At 39.3% G+C, this 10,092-nt stretch overlaps 1 pseudogene; it reads right to left on the bottom strand.

Moving 5' to 3' along the window:
- Positions 1-438: 438 nt before the first annotated feature.
- On the bottom strand, positions 439-10,059 carry LOC139457527 (uncharacterized; annotated as a pseudogene).
- Between the last annotated feature and the right edge of the window lie 33 nt (positions 10,060-10,092).

Genomic DNA, 10,092 nt, shown 5'->3' with positions numbered 1-10,092 from the left:
AGAAACACGTTTAGATACGTCTTTGAAAACGACCCTAATATTCTGCTCAAATGGAATTTTGACTATGTTTCGACTATTTGTCTGACATTTCACCTTACTAGCTTTGTTCAGTAATCATTACCCGGCTTGCTTGAACGGCACAGCCATGCAAGAATTATTATATGCATGTGAACATTTGATCTATGCTTGGTGACCGAAAAGCAATTTATTTGTAGTTTTGTTTTATTTTATGGATGTTATACTAAGAGGCTTGACGTTTGGCATACTATCTCTTTCTGTTAAGTTAAGAAAATGTATTAGTATATATGTAACATATATAAAGATAAATACAAACCACCAACAGTGGGAATCACAGAATTAATTTTCCAAAATGTATGCCCATGTGCTCTCGTGTATAGTAGCAGTGTCTATCGACAAACCCGAAGCGTTAATGTTAATTCAAATTCTGCAATGAAGGCCGTCGTCTGTGTTTGCATAAGGACTCATTTGACCAATGTCCTGGTATACACTTTCAACAACTGGTTTCCTGGTCGTTTCATCTAAAGATATGTAATTATCTTCAGGATTCTTGTTTCTTAAGGCATGGGTCAGTTCCTTTTTCAATCTGAAATGTCATAAGATATAACGCTTGATATGTTTAAGCATTAATATCGTTTAATGAATTCAGCAGCATTCTTGGCATTGAAGTAATAAGTTTTCATGTACGTGAACCGGACGGTGCTAATAGCGTTGTTCATTGCCATGTTCGAAGTACTGGATCAAATATGATTCTTTTGCACATTCAGCATCTTTTGCACATTCACGAGGTAAGCTTCAATGCAATCGGTTAATCAACAAAAGAGAAAACACTGTTTTACTTGTTCTCGTGTTATTTACGCTACATAAAGTGGATTTTGTGGTTACTTAGTCGTTCACCACTTGTCGGTATTTGATCGATGAAATACATGTTCATTTCTGCGTCCATCTGTTACCATAACATAGTTCTCACAACCTTCTTCTGATACAATATCATACTATTAATCAGCTTAGCGACACAACGCCTTGCTACTTTCTACTGAAAGTAACTTTGCATGTAAACGAATGTGATCACGCTCACTACCTTCTGATGTAGATGGTGCCCATCAGTATTGTGATGGCAGCCAAGACGAGGAGTGTACAAAGTGTCGCAATAACCGACGTCTCCCAGGTGGAACTTTCATCTGACAGGAGTTCTACAAAACACGTTCAATAATAAAAGTGGCTGAGTCTACGGAATGTTCTGAGCAGCGTTTCTAATTTCGCAAACATAACAGTATATATATTGCTATACAAACAGTGACACCGACTGGTTCATAAATATATAACACAAGATTAAATAAAAAAAAGGTTGTTCCATTCACATATCTTCATAATCATGTTGCCTTTCGCTCCCCCAAATTCTGTTCGCATGTATTACTTAAGAGACAAAAGTACAGTTCCTGAGGCTACATTTGAGACTGTCAAGGCTTAGAAACCAAGAAGAGAACATTATGTAAAATATACCAAATGATATGCTTGTTAACATGAATAAATATATGAAATGAAATGCATTTACGGACATACGAGGCGCAAACTGAATTCTACCCAGTTAAACAAAGTAGGAGGTATGAAACCTATGTACCATATTTTGCTGAAACAAACGAAAAACGGCAGCAAACCAGAAATAGTACCACTGAACGTATGGTCATTTGTTGATAACTTAACACATGAACATGTACTCCACTGTACATGTGTGAGAAGATGGTCCCTGACACCTCTAATACATTTATTGATAATGAATAATACACGACTGTATAAAACACGTGCATGTGCGTACTAGCAACACCAGAACAAATTACCATTCAACGTAATTATTCCACAACCAGGGCGTAAAGTTGCTCTTCCTTAAAATAAGTATTTGGACAGATTACAGTACCATAGATAGAAACAGTTATATCATCGCTTGTCCTTTCTATTGTAATGAGCGTGTCGCAGTTGAAGGGACCTACGTAAATACTTCGAATTATTTGAGTTGACACAATCGAAAATGATGAATAAAGAATGCATTTGCAAAGATCAAGCTTTTACTTCGAGACAAGCCTAAGTTCGACAGATCAATGTTCGACACAACGTTGTTTAACTGTTGTTATACCTTGAATTGGTATGTACATCTCGCTATTCCTTTTTAAATAGTTCAGAACATATTTAGTTTATTAAGTGTTCATTATCACACGATAAAGTTCTGCTCAATTTATTTTGAGCAACATGACAAGTCTACTTACCACCACTGTCACGACGCACTGGAGTGCTGAAATACCCATACATCTCATAAAATTTCCTAAACCAGTGACGAGTACGCAAAAAGGACATGCTGGGGCATTACTTTTAATGACAAGGAAACCAGCGCTGGGTTGATAACTTTCTATGGCGAACGTCTGTGATTCGTCCATTTTCCATTAACGTTTAAATGTGAAGTACAGTGCAAACTGGTGATGATGGTAACATAGCGCGTGTACGACATGGCACTTGTCTGAATGTCTGGTATAAGATAGTCAGTCGCATAGGCATCAATTGTTTGAACAATCGCTTTGAACACATGGTAATTTGCTGACTTGTCGGCGATTTGTAACACAAGAATCGGATAAGAGCTTTTGATGTATGTGGCGTTTGTATTACGAAATTCTTCATCGTAAATCTCTGCTTCATTCAAAAGAATAGACTGAACTCCTGTGACTCATACCTCCATCACATCCAGCATAGCACAACATAGTAGCGCCAGAGAACACTGCAACTGAATGACTGCTCTCTACAACAGTTCGTCCCAGATCGCAGGTGTCGGAACCAATACTTTGTGAAGAAGCGATCTGGAGGACTTCTCCCTGCCACAGGGTTAACCTTAACTGGCATACCCTTCGGTAGATGTCCCACCTGAATGAGTAGGAGCAGGTGGAGTTGAGAGGACTGTGACGTTTGTGTTGTTATAGATAGCCACCACTCCGAGTAAAGCGTTGTTGGGCTCTGATGGTATACGTACGATGTATATTTGGTAAACAGAGTCTGCACTGGAAGGACTCGAAATGCATCGGCTACACCCCGGGAAACACGTCGGGGTGTAACACGTTCAATAATAAAAGTGGCTGAGTCTACGGAATGTTCTGAGCAGCGTTTCTAATTTCGATTAGGAACCAAAAAATGTTACTTACAAAGTTTAGAGTTATCCACACGTTGTGTTTGACAATACTAAAGTAGTTGCAGGTGTTTGAAAAAGATCAGTTTGGAGGATGAATAAATAAAACAGTACATTATATACTTAAATCTGTCCTGTAAAGACTTTCAAGTTGATTTCAGTGACCTACCTTTGCATAGTGGTTCCATGTAGTTAGCCTGACATCCTCCTGAACATTCCCCACTTGACTTATCACAGGCCTGTGAGTTTGCACACTGTCCACATCGTGACGTGCAGTCTTTCCCATATATGCCATTCACGCACTCTGAAAAGTAATCCTTCACGCTTGTAGATATCTTTTGAGTTAAATGTACATAAAGGCATGAACACACATACGCAAACATAACAGTATATATATTGCTATACAAACAGTGACACCGACTGGTTCATAAATATATAACACAAGATTAAATAAAAAAAAGGTTGTTCCATTCACATATTTTCCTAATACTTTTGCCTTTCGCGCCCCCAAATTCTGTTAAGGGAGATATTGGACACTGAATATCCTCTCTAGCGTTCGCATGTATTACTTAAGAGACAAAAGTACAATTCCTGAGGCTACATTTGAGACTGTCAAGGCTTAGAAACTAAGAAGAGAACATTATGTAAAATATACCAAATGATATGCTTGTTAACATGAATATATATATGAAATGAAATGCATTTACGGACATACGAGGCGCAAACTGAATTCTACCCAGTTAAACAAAGTAGGAGGTATGAAACCTATGTACCATATTTTGCTGAAACAAACGAAAAACGGCAGCAAACCAGAAATAGTACCACTGAACGTATGGTCATTTGTTGATAACTTAACACATGTACATGTACTCCACTGTACATGTATGAGAAGATGGTCCCTGACACTTCTAACACATTTATTGATAATGAATAATACACGACTGTATAAAACACGTGCATGTGCGTACTAGCAACACCAGAACAAATTACCATTCAACGTAATTATTCCACAACCAGGGCGTAAAGTTGCTCTTCCTTAAAACAAGTATTTGGACAGATTACAGTACCATAGATAGAAACAGTTATATCATTGCCTGTCCTTTCTATTGTAATGAGCGTGTCGCAGTTGAAGGGACCTACGTAAATACTTCGAATTATTTGAGTTGACACAATCGAAAATGATAAATATAAAGAATGCATTTGCAAAGATCAAGCTTTTACTTCGAGACAAGCCTAAGTTCGACAGATCAATGTTCGACACAACGATGTTTAACTGTTGTTATACCTTTAATTGGTATGTACATCTCGCTATTCCTATTTAAATAGTTCAGAACATATTTAGTTTATTAAGTGTTCATTATCACACGATAAAGTTCTGCTCAATTTATTTTGAGCAACATGACAAGTCTACTTACCACCACTGTCACGACGCACTGGAGTGCTGAAATACCCATACATCTCATAAAATTTCCTAAACCAGTGACGAGTACGCAAAAAGGACATGCTGGGGCATTACTTTTAATGACAAGGAAACCAGTGCTGGGTTGATAACTTTCTATGGCGAACGTCTGTGATTCGTCCATTTTCCATTAACGTTTAAATGTGAAGTACAGTGCAAACTGGTGATGATGGTAACATAGCGCGTGTACGACATGGCACTTGTCTGAATGTCTGGTATAAGATAGTCAGTCGCATAGGCATCAGTTGTTTGAACAATCGCTTTGAACACATGGTAATTTGCTGACTTGTCGGCGATTTGTAACACAAGAATCGGATAAGAGCTTTTGATGTATGTGGCGTTTGTATTACGAAATTCTTCATCGTAAATCTCTGCTTCATTCAAAAGAATAGACTGAACTCCTGTGACTCATACCTCCATCACATCCAGCATAGCACAACATAGTAGCGCCAGAGAACACTGCAACTGAATGACTGCTCTCTACAACAGTTCGTCCCAGATCGCAGGTGTCGGAACCAATACTTTGTGAAGAAGCGATCTGGAGGACTTCTCCCTGCCACAGGGTTAACCTTAACTGGCATACCCTTCGGTAGATGTCCCACCTGAATGAGTAGGAGCAGGTGGAGTTGAGAGGACTGTGACGTTTGTGTTGTTATAGATAGCCACCACTCCGAGTAAAGCGTTGTTGGGCTCTGATGGTATACGTACGATGTATATTTGGTAAACAGAGTCTGCACTGGAAGGACTCGAAATGCATCGGCTACACCCCGGGAAACACGTCGGGGTGTAACACGTTCAATAATAAAAGTGGCTGAGTCTACGGAATGTTCTGAGCAGCGTTTCTAATTTCGATTAGGAACCAAAAAATGTTACTTACAAAGTTTAGAGTTATCCACACGTTGTGTTTGACAATACTAAAGTAGTTGCAGGTGTTTGAAAAAGATCAGTTTGGAGGATGAATAAATAAAACAGTACATTATATACTTAAATCTGTCCTGTAAAGACTTTCAAGTTGATTTCAGTGACCTACCTTTGCATAGTGGTTTCATGTAGTTAGCCTGACATCCTCCTGAACATTCCCCACTTGACTTATCACAGGCCTGTGAGTTTGCACACTGTCCACATCGTGATGTGCAGTCTTTCCCATATATGCCATTCACGCACTCTGAAAAGTAATCCTTCACGCTTGTAGATATCTTTTGAGTTAAATGTACATAAAGGCATGAACACACATACGCAAACATAACAGTATATATATTGCTATACAAACAGTGACACCGACTGGTTCATAAATATATAACACAAGATTAAATGAAAAAAAGGTTGTTCCATTCACATATTTTCCTAATCCTTTTGCCTTTCGCGCCCCCAAATTCTGTTAAGGGAGATATTGGACACTGAATATCCTCTCTAGCGTTCGCATGTATTACTTAAGAGACAAAAGTACAATTCCTGAGGCTACATTTGAGACTGTCAAGGCTTAGAAACCAAGAAGAGAACATTATGTAAAATATACCAAATGATATGCTTGTTAACATGAATAAATATATGAAATGAAATGCATTTACGGACATACGAGGCGCAAACTGAATTCTACCCAGTTAAACAAAGTAGGAGGTATGAAACCTATGTACCATATTTTGCTGAAACAAACGAAAAACGGCAGCAAACCAGAAATAGTACCACTGAACGTATGGTCATTTGTTGATAACTTAACACATGTACATGTACTCCACTGTACATGTATGAGAAGATGGTCCCTGACACTTCTAACACATTTATTGATAATGAATAATACACGACTGTATAAAACACGTGCATGTGCGTACTAGCAACACCAGAACAAATTACCATTCAACGTAATTATTCCACAACCAGGGCGTAAAGTTGCTCTTCCTCAAAACAAGTATTTGGACAGATTACAGTACCATAGATAGAAACAGTTATATCATTGCCTGTCCTTTCTATTGTAATGAGCGTGTCGCAGTAAATACTTTGAATTATTTGAGTTGACACAATCGAAAATGATGAATAAAGAATGCATTTGCAAAGATCAAGCTTTTACTTCGAGACAAGCCTAAGTTCGACAGATCAAAGTTCGACACAACGTTGTTTAACTGTTGTTATACCTTGAATTGGTATTTACACCCTGCTATTCCTATTTAAATAGTTCAGAACATATTTAGTTTATTTAGTGTTCATTATCACATGATAAAGTTCTGCTCAATTTATTTTGAGCAATATGACAGGTCTACTTACCACCACTGTCACGATGCACTGGGGTACTGAAATACCCATACATCTCATAATTTCCGAAACCCGTGACGAGTACGCCAAAAGGACATGCCAATGAATTACTTTTAATGACAAGGAAGCCTAAATCAATACATTAACTGTTCATTGTCACACAATAAAGGGTCAGCTCAATTTATTTTGAGTAATATGACAAGTCTACTTACCACCACTGTCACCACGCACTGGAGTACTGAAATACCCATACATCTCATTAACACCAAAACCAGTGACGAGTACGCCAAAAGGACACGCTGAGGCATTACTTTTAATGACATGGATACCAGCCCGGGGTTGAAAGCTTGCTATTGCGAGCGTCTGTGATTCTGTTGTCAGATTTGTCCATCTTCCATTAACGTTTAAATGTGAAGTACAGTGCAAACTGGTGATGATGGTAACATAGCGCGTGTACGACATGGCACTTGTCTGAATGTCTGGTATAAGATAGTCAGTCCCATACTCGTCAGTTGCTGGAACAATGGTAGAAAAGCACCGTGCAGATGCACTACCGCTTATTTGTAATACTAGTATTGGTCGAGAGCTTTTGATGTGTTTGGGGTTTGTATTACGGAAGTCTTCATCGTATATCTCTGCTTTCGTCAAAAGAATAGACTGAACTCCTGTGAATGTGTCAATGGTGATATTGGTATCATTATATGCTGATGTAATTCGAACGCGGTATTGATTCGTTTTAGGAATGGGGGGCACAATGAACGACGTACCCCACGTCTCTATTGGGGGAACTTGACTCATAGTTCCATCACATTGAAGAGCATAGCACAACATAGTAGCACCAGAAAACGCGGCAACTGAATGACTGCTCTCTACAACCGTCCCTCCCAGATCGCAGTTGCTGGAATAAGTACTTCGTGAAGAAGCAATCTGGAGGACTTCTCCCTGCAGCAGGGTTAAACTTAACTGGCTTCCCCTTCCGTAGGTGTTCCCCATGAAGGAGTAGGAACAGGTGGAGTTGAGATGGACAGTGACGTTTGTGCTGTTATAGATAGCCACCACTCCGAGTAAAGCGTTCATGGGCACCGATGGTACGATGTAATTTGTAGACAGAGACTTCACTGGAAGGACTGGAAATGCATCGGCTACACCCCGGGAAACACGTCGATACAAGACACTGAGGCTGACTTTTATTGTGCAAATAAGCTCCACTGCACGATCCCCCTCCACGGCGACACCCAGGGCTAACACTCTGTCTGTCGGTAGATGGAACTGTGTGACACTGTTGTTTCCAATAAGCTTGATATCATAATTTGTCCCGTTATTCTCTGTCACAGTGCATCGGCCTCCCCGCGTATGTGCAATAAAAAGGAAATGAGCAGTTGCATCTTCAGCGCCGCTGTCATAGCCTGGGAATCGTGCAAAGATGAATTGACTGCCGTTGTACGTTGCTGTACCTAGTGTTTGAAAAGGAAAAGAAAGGACACTATTGATGCAAGTAGTACATTGGCCTTCCCGTGTATGTACAATTACAGGGAATGAGGCACTTGAGGGTCATTTATATAGTCTGGGAATTGTGCAAAGGTGAATTGACTGCCGCTTTTCATTGCTGTACCTGTTGAAAATTTACAACTCATAAGAAAGGAAACCATTCGATTTGATACAAATACTGTTATTGTGTTTTTTGTTGCCCGTCTCTAGATTCGTATTCATGCGCAAACCATTTCAAAAAATACTTTTAGACTTGATTTATCTAAAATTACTAATTGTTTCATTATGTTTCAAAAGTGCGCCGAAATTCTATCTCCTTTGTCTGTTTAATATATTCACACACATCCCCTCTAGTCATAAGCCCCCTTAGGGCAGGACCCTTAATCTCGAGCGCTATCTATAAATGTCAATTAAAACATCACGTCGCCGGATCTTACGTATGTACCTGCACGTGGGTCACAGATTGTATGGCAAGTCTTGGCGTCGGCTAATTAATCATCCATCATGCAGGTATCGAGACTGTATTAAAAATCAACAGGTGTTGTCAATTATTTAAACTTTTGCTTGTAAACTGTTCAAGATATCAAAACATCCAGCCACCAAATGATATTCTCTGTCACTGTGCATCGGCCTTTCCCAGGTTTGTGCAATAAAAAGGAAATAATCCGTTAAGTTGTCATGCCAAGAATGAAATGAATCGATTTTTGCTGAACGATGTTGCACCTGATGCTTGATTTGAATGTACCATGACTTTCATGTGTGCTCTCTCAAACCAAATCGGTAGGCAACTTCAGTCAGACATTTTACTCAATAATTTGAAATACCATGTATATGTAGGTTAGCAGGTGTGACCGCGTAGATTAATGGTTGAAACTTTCGTACATCGGAGAGCTACTCTATTACACACGTGGCGTCGTGTCTCCCACATCACTAAATAAATGCGTCAACTTCCCATCTGTTGAACTAAACTTTGCTGGAGTTGAATTATCTTTGAATTATCTTTGAATTATATCTGCACGATGAGATTGTATTGCCAATTAACAATGTAATACTTCTAAATTACAGGTTGATAATATGTGAGGAAACATGCGAGAATTAAAGTCAAAAGTAATTGATCCCAGACCATTCTACCCCCACACAACACGCTTGTTGTTTTGTACGTTGTTGTTTCACAACGCACTCGGCAAATTTCAGCTATATGACGGTGGTCTGTAGATAATCGAGTCTGGATCGGTCAATCCAGTGATTGAAATCTTGATCATCGATCTACACAATTTGGATACGATGACATACATCAACCAAGTCGCCGAGCCTGACCATCCGATCCCATTAGTCGCCTCTTACGGCCCGCATTGGTTGCTGAAGTGAGTCAAATATTACTCACTACAATTTCGCACATTTTCAGTGATGAGAAATGCATACTTCAATCATTTTCAGAAAGAGAGGCCCTGGAAAACTCCATGACTTGGTAAATGCATGTTGTTACGTTGATAAATTCCATAACGTGTTGTTGTTGTCCCGCCACACTTGAATTGTTGTCCAGCGGCGTTTGTGTTAGGACACATAATTCTTTACCACAACATGATTTAAATTTACAACACATAGCGTGCTGTCAAGTGAATTTCTTACCTGCTACCGTATTTGCAGCGAATAACATCCACAGTAGTCTGGGGACAAGCATGGCTGTTGGGAGTATCCGAACTGTTATCTGTTA

The sequence above is a fragment of the Haliotis cracherodii genome, unplaced genomic scaffold (genome assembly GCF_022045235.1).
Source record: "Haliotis cracherodii isolate W230 unplaced genomic scaffold, xgHalCrac1.p SCAF_1, whole genome shotgun sequence".
NCBI classification, from domain to species: domain Eukaryota; kingdom Metazoa; phylum Mollusca; class Gastropoda; order Lepetellida; family Haliotidae; genus Haliotis; species Haliotis cracherodii.
This window is presented reverse-complemented; position numbering and strand designations above follow the sequence as displayed.